Below are 12,500 nucleotides of genomic sequence, written 5' to 3'. Positions count from 1 at the left end.
CACCACGACTTTCTCTCAATCTTTCTTCCTACTTCTGCCACAAAGCAGTGGAACCATGGTGTAACCCATTATGGTGTGGTGAATTTTCAGACCCTAGTCTAGATTGCGAATCCTCTGTACCCCAGGATGGTTCAGCCCTCCACCCGTTAAAAGCCACCGTTTACCGAATGAGGATAACAACGTAGCTTTCGCGCCCGTGCAACCGCCAGTCTATCGTATGTGGTGAGTGGATCTTCAAGTTGCCACATGCATTCTTAGTAACTTAGAGTAGGCTCGAATTAGAGATTATTCTTTGTGGATAATGGCGTGATTCCTGATTGGAAGAAGAAGAAGAAGAAGAAGAAGAAGAAGAAGAAGAAGAAGAAGAGGAAGAAGAAGAAGAAGAAGAAGAGTATCATCGGCGTATCTGAGGGTGTGCGGCCTAATGGTTAAGACGTTACATTCACCATCTCAAGATAGTGGTTTCAATTCACGGAACGAACGGTACACTGTGTTCTTGAGTCAAACGCTTCTTTTCGCACAGTTTCAGTCAACTCACCTGTAAATGATTTACCCCGCGGTGGAATGGCGTCATGTTCAGAGGAAATATTGAAATCTCAGACTCTTTTATTTTATCACTAAAACCAGATGAAACCCCGGCTTCAGGAGTCCTACCACAAAAGACATTAATGACCAGGGAGACGCCCTTTAGGATCTTTACCTTTTGACCTACAGATTTAAAAATATTTTTTTGTAACTAAGCACTTTCAAACTTCAGACACTGGTAGAATGTGTCATATAAAACATCTTTTACTCTTAGCATTTTTGAGAAAAACTTATATTTACGAAGTTATTTCACGTTAAATTTCTCGTATTTCGGTAATTTCAACCAATCAATGACGTCTATTCAGCTGAATAAAAGTACTGCTGTTGTTTGTCAACAAGAACTTCCGGTGGTGTATATTTCGTTTGTCACTATTATTTATGACAACCCTAACCCTAAAACCCTAACCCTAACACCCTAACCCTAAAACCCTAACCTTAAAACCTTAAAACCAGTACAAACGCACGAACGATGTCATAAATAATAGTGACAAACGAAATATGCACCACCGAAAGTTGTGGTTGACAAACAATGGCAGTAATTTTATTCAGCTGAATACACGTCATTGATTGGTTGAAATTACCGAAATACCAGAACTTTAACGTGAAATAACTTCGTAAATATAAGTTTTTCTCAAAAATGCTAAGAGTAAAAGATGTTTTATATGACACATTCTACCATTGTCTGAAGTTTGAAAGTGCTTAATTACAAAAAATTATTTTTTAAATCTGTAGGTCAAAAGGTAAAGATCCGCCCTTTACGTTTTACATCGATGTATTTGATATCGGTGACCATTATTCCTCCATTTATAACTGCACACCCAAAGCTTCTCAAAAAAGCTTTCTTTTTCACTTTTAACCGCGTAGGTGTTGATTACAGAAAACGAAATTAGGAAATGTCTTTGTTGAACTCCTTCTATCCAATCTCAAACAACTCAGTAAAACCCACATTAATTTTCCCAGACGTTTTTCTAATAAAATAAAGTGATTTTAAGAATCTCTATAAAATATTAAGAAAATCCCATTTCTGCTTATCACCGACCAAAATATTTCATAAATAAATGTGTCAAAAGCTTCTTTGAAATCGATAAAAGCAATAAATAATTTTTGCAGCTGGTCTGTATTTTCTCAAATGTTCATTTTTAATTTAAGAATAGCCTAAACTTCCCTTCTTTTTCCAGTTTTAAAACCACCTTGCTCTGCCATTTCAGTTTGATAACTGACTTTAATTCTATCAAAAATTATACTAGGTTCTCCGATAAAGTTGCTCGTTTGTTCTTTGTGGAGGCACATGGCTCAGTGGTTAGGATATTCGAATCAATATCATGAGTTCGATTCCCGGTAGCGTGTTGTGTGTCTGAGCAAGATACATTATTTCACGGTCTCCGGAGCACTCGGCTGTCACATTCTGCATCACGCAGAATCTCCCCGAGTATCACGTCAAGGGTTTGCATGTCTGTGCGGTGCTCAACCACTTGCAAGTTAATTTCATGAAGAAGCTCTTCCGTTCATCAGATCAACTGGAACGTTCGTCATCGTAACCGACGGAGAGCCAGTAACAGTAGAAATTATCTTAGTGTTCCCAAAATATTTTTATCGCAGTAAGGCGGCGAGCTGGTAGAAACGTTAGCAAGCCGGGCGAAATTCTTAGCGGTATTTCGTCTGCCGCTACGTTCTGAGTTCAAATTCCGCCGAGGTCGACTTTGCCTTTCATTCTTTCGGAGTCAATAAATAAAGTACCAGTTTCGCACTGGGGTAGATGTAATCGACTTAATCCGTTTGGCTGTCCTTGTTTGTCTCCTCTGTGTTTAGCCCCTTGTGGGTAGTAAAGAAATAGGTATTTCGTCTGCCGTTACGTCCTGAGTTCAAATTCCGCCGAGGTCGACTTTGCTTTTCATCCTTTCGGAGTCAATAAATAAAGTACCAGTTTCGCACTGGGGTAGATGTAATCGACTTAATCCGTTTGTCTGTCCTTGTTTGTCTCCTCTGTGTTTAGCCCCTTGTAGGCAGTAAAGAAATAGGTATTTCGTCTGCCGTTACGTTCTGAATTCAAATTCCGCCGAGGTCGACTTTGCTTTTCATCCTTTCGGAGTCAATAAATAAAGTACCAGTTTCGCACTGGTGTAGATCTAATCGACTTAATACCTATGTCTGTCCTTGTTTGTCCCCTCTGTGTTTAGCCCCTTGTGGGCAGTAAAGAAATAGGTATTTCCTCTGCCGTTACGTTCTGAGTTCAAATTCCGCCGAGGTCGACTTTGCTTTTCATTCTTTCGGGGTCAATAAATAAAGTATCAGTTTCGCACTGGGGTCGATCTAATCGACTTAATCCGTTTGTCTGTCCTTGTTTGTCCCCTCTGTGTTTAGCCCCTTGTAGGCAGTAAAGAAATAAATATTTTTATCGCAGTGTTTTATGGTGTTCCACCTTTTTTTTTTTGCAGTTCTATTCTTCGTCTGGAACTTTTGCTAATCGCTTTTGAAATTTGAATAAATTTTACCTCTTTTTACAAATGTGACGATATGATGGATTGATATGTATAATGGATGGTGAAATGATTGGAATATTTCTGTTGATAAATCATTCGATTTAGAATCTTCTTAATATAGCTTTGTCATATAAAGTCATTCGCTGTTTTCCATTTATCAGCAGAAGTATTTCATTAATTTTCCAGTCCATTCTATATATCAATCCGTTTTTTTTGTGACAATGGGATAAACGTAGATTTATTTCAATAATCTATCTATATATATAAAGCTGAAGTTGTCTGTGTATGGCAGGTTTGGTAGCCTTCAACTAACACTATCTCCTCCAAGACCCTGCGGCGCAAGTTGACCAAAATTGAGAGTATGATAGAGGAAGGCTTGCTCTTTCTTCCGTAGAAGAAAAAATTCAAATCGGACCATGTTAACACCAAAAATTATTTACATCAAAAAGGTGCTTTTCTTCTATGAAAATCCCTATTTTTTACGATTTTTTGACCGCTGTGTCACCATTTTTCGGTGTATTTCAACCAGAAAAATGTTCACTTAAAGAGAATAACAAGCTACACAATGCACAATTTTTACATTTCAAAAATTCCAATTCTAAAGGGTCCAAAAGAAAATAAACCCGAGCAACTATAAATGTGAGTTCTAGGTATTAGTGTGTCGTGTTGAAATTTCACTGCGGTTTCTTTATCATGTTTATTTTCAAAGTCGCTCTGTCGTCTGTTGTTTTTCCATGTAATTATCTTATGTGTCTTATCGTTTGCTTGATTCAGTCATTGGACTGCGACTATGTTGCGACAGCACTTTGAAGGTTTTAGTCGAATTGATCCTAGTACCTGGGATTTTAAAAAAGTTTTGTCGAACCGTTAGCTAACAGGGACGTCTTCATTCTTCCATTCTTTTATTCTTTTACTTGATTGACTCAATTGACTGCGGCCATGCTGGAGCACTGCTTTTAGTCGAAAAAATCGTCCCCACGACTTATTCTTTGTAAGCCAAGTACTTATTATATATATATATATAATATAATATATATATATATATATATATATATATATATATACATATATATATATATATATATATACATACATATATATATATATATATAATATCAACAATTGAGGGTAAAATTAATTAATCAATTTCACCAAGTGTTCAGTATTTCTACTAAGTCCAGTATGTGGCAAAGTAATTTATTTTGCTAAGCCCAAATTATATAATAATATATATATATATATATATATACATATATATATGTATATATATATATATATGCATATGTATACATATATATATATATATGTATATATATATATATGCATATATATATATGTATACATATATCTATATATATGTATATATATATGTGTGTGTGTGTGTGTGTGTGTATACATATATGAACTGGCGGTGCCCCAGCATGGCCGAAGACTCCAGATTGAAACAAATAAAAATTAAAAGATGAACGATATCCATTGCGTGAGAAGACGCTTGAATAATCGTATCCCAATACCGAACAATAACAGTTGGCTCTCAGAGCTGTATAACTCGAGTGTGTAATAAGAGGTAATATATGGACATTCACGTATCCATGGCATTCTATCGTTTATATTACACAAGGTGCAAAGTAAAAATTATCAAGAAAATAACCATCGATGCGTATATATATATATCCTTAGATTGTTCTTTACAACTGTTTCAAAACTTCAGCGACAGGTTGCTGTAATAATGTGTATTAAGCAATAATATAATAATGTGTATTACGCAAAAGCTGTAAGAGCTACATATATATATATATATCTAACTGAATGAACTTAGTTCTATATATATATACACATATATACATATATGTACATGCTAACATATGCATACACACATACACGCACATATATATGCTTTGTTTATCCGTATATGATACAGTTCGTGTGGATAAATACATAGGCAATGGAGTGGTTGAGTTGTAAGAGGCTTGCTTCCCTACTACATGGTTCCGGGTTCAGTCCCAATGCGTGGCACCTTGGGCAAGTGTTTTCTACTATAGCCTTGCGTTGACCAAAGCCTTGTGAATGGATTTGGTAAGCGGAAACAGAAAGAATCCCGTCGTATATATGTATATATATATATATATATGTGTGTGTGTTCGTATTTGTGCGTCTGTGTTTCCCCACCACCGCTTGACAACCAATCAATGCTGGTGTGTTTACGTTCCCGTAACTTAGCTGTTCGGCAAAATTGTTCGATAAAATTAGTTCTAGGCTTAACAAAGAATAAACCCCAGCTCGGTTTGTTCGACTAAAGGCGGTGCTCCAACATGGCCGTAGTCAAATGACAGAAGCAAATAAAAGAACAAAAGAATACACATACGTCTGTAGTTATGTCTGTATACAAACGTTTTATGAGCATGCGCAGTTAATCATGTGCATGAATCAGACTTTAGTAATTCAGTATGATTTTACAGCAACAATCAATTTAAACAAGCTTCGACAATAATATCTGTGATCAGTTAAAGACATCAGTTAACTTAATCTCAATTTTGTCTCTAACTTCAGTTATTGAGAATGGCAGTCGTTTCTTGATGTTGTAGCTGTAACCTCGTTTTATTATTGTATCTTTCTAAGGCGGGAGGCTAGCAGAGTCATGGTCGCATCGAACATAATGCTTGCCGGTATTTCTTCTCGTTTTTTACATTCTGAGCCCCAAAACCACTGAGGTTTACCTTTAATCCTTTCGGGAAGGATAAAGTAATTATCATTTGAGAACTTTGGGTGGATGTAGTAAAGATTATTTACCAGCGTAACATGACAGTCCTGGTTTAAGACGAATATTGCTATAATTTAGCCTCAGGAGACATCGCCCCCAGCTGGCTATACGACACGATCTGTATCCTTATATTTTCGAACAAGGGAATCTAGCACCCCCACTCAGCACAAAACAATATCTGGGTATCGTTTTCCTTGATGTTGTAGGTGTAACTTCGTTTTATATGACTTTCATTATTGTATCTTTCTAAGGTGGTTGGCTAGCAGAGTCGCGATCGCGATCGCACCAAAGATAATGTTCACCGGTATTTCTTCCGGCTCTGTACATTCTGAGCCCCTCAACGTTTTCCTCCGGAAATCGTGATACACAGATATTGTTTTGAGCTGAGTGGGGGTGTTAGATTCCCTGTTCGAAACTATAAGGACACAAATCATGCCGTATAGCCAGCTGGAGATGATGTCTCCTGGGGCTAAATTACATCAACATTCGTCCTAAACCAGGACTGCCATGTTATATTGGCAAATAATCTTTACTCCAAAGTACTGTTGCTGAATATCTCTCGCTGTGAGATTTACAAATAGTAATTTGGGTGAATGTAATCGACTTACCAACAACGTCCCTGAAATTACTGTCCTTCTGCCAAAATATGAATCTTCTACAAAGAGGAATGGTGAAGATATAGACATGTCAAATACCAACAACAATAAAATTAATACCTTTCAGAAGCCGCAAGGAACGAATGTATATGTCCATAGATGTTGTATCATGGAAATCTAGATTTACTTACGGAGACAGCGACTGAGTATCGGCTGGAGGAAATACATATGGATCTTCTTATACAGGTAAATTGTTACATAATTTAATTTAAACTTCACTTCAAATCCTGTATATATATATATATATATATATATATATATATATATATAAAGTTAATCCAAACAAGAAAACACAGAAAAAAAGAGAAAAAAAACACAGCAACGCAGGACGTGGAACAATTAAAGTATTATTGACGCTCAGGAAAGAAGGGAAGGAGGGTTTAACGTTTCGAGCGGAGCTCTTCGTCGGAAACAAGGAGAAGGAAAGATCCATAGAAGGGAAGACAGAAGAAAAATATTTGAGCTGGTGGTGCTCAAGAGATCATATATATGCCTGTATATATGTGTGTATATGTATGAATTAATATGTTTGCCAATTTCTTCATACAGGCGTATGATGCTATTGGGAAAGCAGAAAGAGCTTCTTGTATCCAAGGCGAAAATAATTTTCAGCAAATATATTCTGCTATGGATAGGTTGTTTTATTCCACCTTATTGTTTTGTCCTTCGTTCGTCTTTGTGCGTCGGTGGGTATATTTTATGTCGTTACTACACTTTCTGCACATGTATATACCATCAGGACCATACACGAATACATATAGATTAACCTATATAAATCTAATTTAAAACGGCAGTAAATGCTATATTCATAACAGACTTTCTCATTACGAAACCATCCTTTCTATTAAATTATGCATTCCCATTCCGACCAGCTTTTGGGAATGGAGACTAATCTTACAGCTTAGCAATGTTAATCATCAAACCTTCAGCAGCATCATTCCATGTCAAGGATGTAACGACGCAACAGAAGATACCACGCCATTTGTCTAATAATATTCAACATTGATATATGTTTAACTTTGAACTTGTTCCCTCGGTTGTCGGTCATTTTAATCGAAATATTACTTCGTGCAAAGAGGCATCCACAAAGCTATATAACGTCATAACAGAGGCTTTGGACATTGCTATCATTCAAATTGCGTTAATATTCAGTCCTCGACGCCATATAGATTACCAGAATAAATGCTTATGAAACAAGGACAAAATAAGACTTTTATGGGAAACATGGTGAATAAAAAATATGTTGAGCGAAATAATATATATTTATGTATCTAAATACTAACCAAGGAGATGTAAACCGCAATGATAAACACCAATTATGACCACATTGTAGTAATAGAAAAACTTATGATACAGCTAATACGGTAACAACGTCGGTAAATAGAGTCGGGACTACTTTGTATACGAACAATATGATAAATGCTCATCCAGAGAAAAATCAAAATGTCCATTGATGAATCTCTGTATGAGTACAAATCTTGTATACAAATGTACCGTGCACACAAGGGGAGGGTCGTATGTTTACATTGGGAAGACGGGTGATTCATTTAAGAATCGTTATCGTAACCATGTCGCCAGCTTTAAGACCATGAATAAGAGACATTCAACATCTTTGGCCGATTTTTTATGGCGACTGAAGGAGGATGAAATGAAGTACAGCATAACATGGTCCATAGAAGGCAGGTGAAATCATACAATGTAATTTCCAGGAGATGCCGTCTCTGTTCCGAGGAATCCCTGTCTATTTTGAGAACTAACAAGATCATTAATAGAATTTCTGAAAGACTTTCGTGATGCCTACACGCATGTAAATGTACTTTCGCACAACACAGTGGGAATGAATTTTGAGTAACCATTAACATCATTTAATTTCCTCTAAGTTAAATTTACATTTAAGTTCCCCATTCGTACAAACAAAAGTAGATAGTTAACTCGCTTTGTGATCATGAGTGCACCAAACCTCACGCGTGCGTATGCTCACATTTTTGCGGATGCTTGTATGAGCGAGTGTACTCGCGATATACAACTTGCCCGAGGGCGTTTATGATTCCATATTTGTTAAAGGTTATTTTTAATACTTTTCTCGTTGCATTGCGTGTTCACTTCTCATTTTTACCCATCTGTGATTTTATTTTTGATCTTCAATATAAATGAAGATATTTCCTCCGCATGGGCAAGTGTCTTCTACAGTAGCTTCCGGCCGACCAAAGCCTTGCGAGTGGATTTGCTGGGCGGAAACTGAAAGAAGCCCCTCGTATATATATATATGCATATATGTCTGTGTTTCTCCCATCACCATCGCTTGACAACCGACGCTGGCGTGTTTACGTTCCCGTAACCTAGCGGTTCAACAATAGAGCCCGATAGAACAAGTACTAGGCTTACAAAGAATAAGACTTGGGGTCGATTTGTTCGAGTAAAGGCTGTGCTCCAGCATAGCTATAGTCAAATGGCTGAAACAAATAAAAGAATATGTATTCTTTCTGTGTTCCTTTCTGTGGAAGAGCGTAGGCTTGAAACATTAAAGACTTTTTCACTTCCCGATCGTTAAACTAATACACCTGTTTGTTGTCTACACCACCTGTCTTCGTCTTTTGTTTTTCTTTGTGAATTCTCCCTATATATAAATATGTGCGCACACATCCACACACACACACACATATATATATATTCATATACATACACATATATACACACATATATGTGTTTGTATGTATATATATGTAAATATATATATTTAGAGAATTATATACTATTTATTTATTATTTCGCACTTTAGTTCTCGGTAAATGTTTTATCGTATCTTTAATATTTTTCTATATGGTATGATTTAAGTATATCATTGTTGAATTGCAACATTGTGGTTCTTCTCTAATTATATACATGTATATATATATATATATATATATATATATATATATATATATATAATATATATATATATATATATATATATATATATATATATATACATACATATATATATATCTATATATGTATATTTATATATATATATATATCTATATATGTATATTTATATATATATATATAGATATATATTTGTCTCTCTCTCTCTCTCTCTCTCTCTCTGTCTCTCTCTATCAATCTATCTCTATCTGTATCTATGTATATATGTTTGCATATACGTGCACAATTTCGTATATTTTGGAATCAATTTGTTGTTTCCTCGGCTGAAATTATGCTAACAATGAAAAATTTATGCCCCCCAATTTACATAATGATTTTACAAACCTCATTATTTTTCAATTCACTTCGGATGTGAAACAATTTTAAAATTCATACCAGAGTTTCATCTGATGAAAACAATGATTTCTCTTGCTCCTTATATTCGAAGTAATAAAGTTGATTATGAAGATGAGAAAAACAACATAGACACAGCTCACAAATAAGTCACGAATTGCATTTAATTAGGTGTATTCGAAAAATACAAGTAGACAAAAATTATTTATTTAAGCAATTTTTTAAGTATTTGAGAATGATTTATATGATTCCTACAATATCGATTTGATTAGTTAATTTTTTTTCTTTATTCTATAAATGTCAACGACCGATGTGAGCATTGTGCGATTAAACGTGTCACTGTCTTTAGTTTAACATCGGTGAACAGTGGAATTATCCTAGACTTATGTAGTTGTTCCATAAAGTAGTATGCATTAAATATACAATAGCTTCATTGTATACATACATCCATGCATACATACAGACAGATAGACACACAGATAGACAGACACACAGATAGATATGTTTGTGTATTAGCCACACAGGGCTGAAGACAGAGGGGACAAAATACAATGTAAAGCTTTTCTTTTAGAAAGAGGAAAAAGGAGAAAAAATATAATTTCGATCAAAAGGGATCGTGAAAATAAAAAAAAAGTGCCGATCGGAAGGGATCGTGTATCAGAAAATATTATAAATGTTACAAAAATGAAAAACAGATTAGGTATATCCGTGGAAAGAAAAGCATACAGAAATGACCACGGTAACCTCGAGCAATAATGTGCTACGGAAACATATTACAGTAAGTGACTCTCTTTTTGTTTTCTTTCTTTTTCTGGTTCATAGGATAGATAGATAGATATAAAGATATAAGTATATATATGGTTAGACGCTTGCTTCCCAAACACATGATTCCGGATTCAGTCCCACTGCGTGCAGCTTTTGGCAGGTGTCATCTACTATATCCTCTACAAAGACACATACAAAGACATACACACATACACGCACACACGCATATATATATATATTTAAGCTTGAAGGAGGCATGTTTGTGTAGCGAGGCATGGCCGTGTGCGCAGAAACGGCTATTTGGTGAGACGCCTGCTTCTCAATCACATGGTTCGGTGTTCAGTCCCACTGCATCGCTCAACAGGCATGTGTTGTCTAGTATAGCAACCAAAGCATTGTTAGAGGATTTCGTACACTGAAACTGAAAGAAGACAGCTTTACGTATGTAGACATATCTGTGTGTGTGTGTGTGAGAGAGAGAGAGAGAGAGATCCTGTGTATCTCTATTTGTCCGCCAAACACATCCAGACAACCAGTGATGATGTCTTCCTTCCCCTTAACTTGGCGGTTCGGCCTAAGAGACTGATAGGATAATTATAAATCTTTAAAAAAGTACTTCAAAATTTCTTCAAGTTATATATATATACAACTTCCTCCTTCTTTCTCCCTATTTATTTAATTTTCTGTCTTTTTACCACTTAGCAGCCACCTCCGCTGCTATTCCGTTATTGAATGTTGATAGGTTCGTGTCTTTTTCTGGATATTTACACAATCATGACTTTAACCTAGATGGAAATACGCAGTATTGCACCTTGAGGTCTTATGGACTTATTTCTACAAGATCGGAAATTTGAACTGTGAAATTTTATGCTTCTTTTCTCTTCTCGTTCTTCATCTCCTTATTTCTTTACTCCTGTCCGCTATATCGGAAATCTGCAATGGCTCCAAAACTACCGCCTCGGCTATAAACTTGGAGCCCCAGTAATCCGTTACAGCACTTACCTAGCATCCCCAATCGTTTACATTACCTGTAAAATAAACGCCCCATATCCTGTGTATATATATGAATATACATATATATATGAATATATACATATATATGAATATATATATATATAATATATATATATATATATTATATATATATATATATATATATTCATAGCCTCGGCTATAAACTTGGAACCCCAGTAATCCGTTACAGCACTTACCTAGCATCCCCAATCGTTTACATTACCTGTAAAATAAACGCCCCATATCCTGTGTATATATATGAATATACATATATATGAATATATACATATATATGAATATATATATATATATTATATATATATATATATATTATATATATATATATATATATATTCATAGCCTCGGCTATAAACTTGGAACCCCAGTAATCCGTTACAGCACTTACCTAGCATCCCCAATCGTTTACATTACCTGTAAAATAAACGCCCCATATCCTGTGTATATATATGAATATACATATATATATATATATATATATATATATATATATATATATAGAGAGAGAGAGAGAGAGAGAGAGAGAGAGAATGAGACAGATGATGATGCAGAGAAACCGCTTGGGCTAGATATATAAAATACACGTACATATATATGCATGTGAATAGAGAGAAACAAAAACTGAAAATTTCCAGACGTCTCACCAATGCTGCAGAAGATCCAAATGTGTACGCGAGCGCGTGGAAAGAAAAACGGTTTCAAAGTTATTCAAAGTTATTCAAAGGCGGCGAGCTAGCAGAATCGTTAGCACGTCGGGCGAAATGCTTAGCTGTATTTCGTCTGCCGTTACGTTGTGAGTTCAAATTCCGCCGAGGTCGACTTTGCCTTTCATCCTTTCGGGGTCAATAAATTAAGTACCAGTTAAGCACTGGGGTCGATATAATCGACTTAATACCTATGTCTGTCCATGTTTGTCCCCTCTATGTTCAGCCCCTTGTGGGTAATAAAGAAATAGGTTTC

At 35.6% G+C, this 12,500-nt stretch overlaps 1 long non-coding RNA gene across 1 annotated transcript in view; it reads right to left on the bottom strand.

Moving 5' to 3' along the window:
• The window catches only part of LOC118762698, an 18,679-nt gene extending 12,300 nt beyond the window's left edge, over window positions 1–6,379 (bottom strand). Inside the window, exon 1 of the long non-coding RNA XR_004998451.1 lies at window positions 6,243–6,379. This is a non-coding gene — a long non-coding RNA (uncharacterized LOC118762698). The remainder of the gene's footprint in view (window positions 1–6,242) is intronic.
• Window positions 6,380–12,500: the final 6,121 nt, after the last annotated feature.

This window comes from Octopus sinensis, linkage group LG3 (genome assembly GCF_006345805.1).
Source record: "Octopus sinensis linkage group LG3, ASM634580v1, whole genome shotgun sequence".
Taxonomy (NCBI): domain Eukaryota; kingdom Metazoa; phylum Mollusca; class Cephalopoda; order Octopoda; family Octopodidae; genus Octopus; species Octopus sinensis.
The sequence above is the reverse complement of the archived record's forward strand: the minus strand, read 5'-3'. Positions and strand labels throughout refer to the sequence as shown.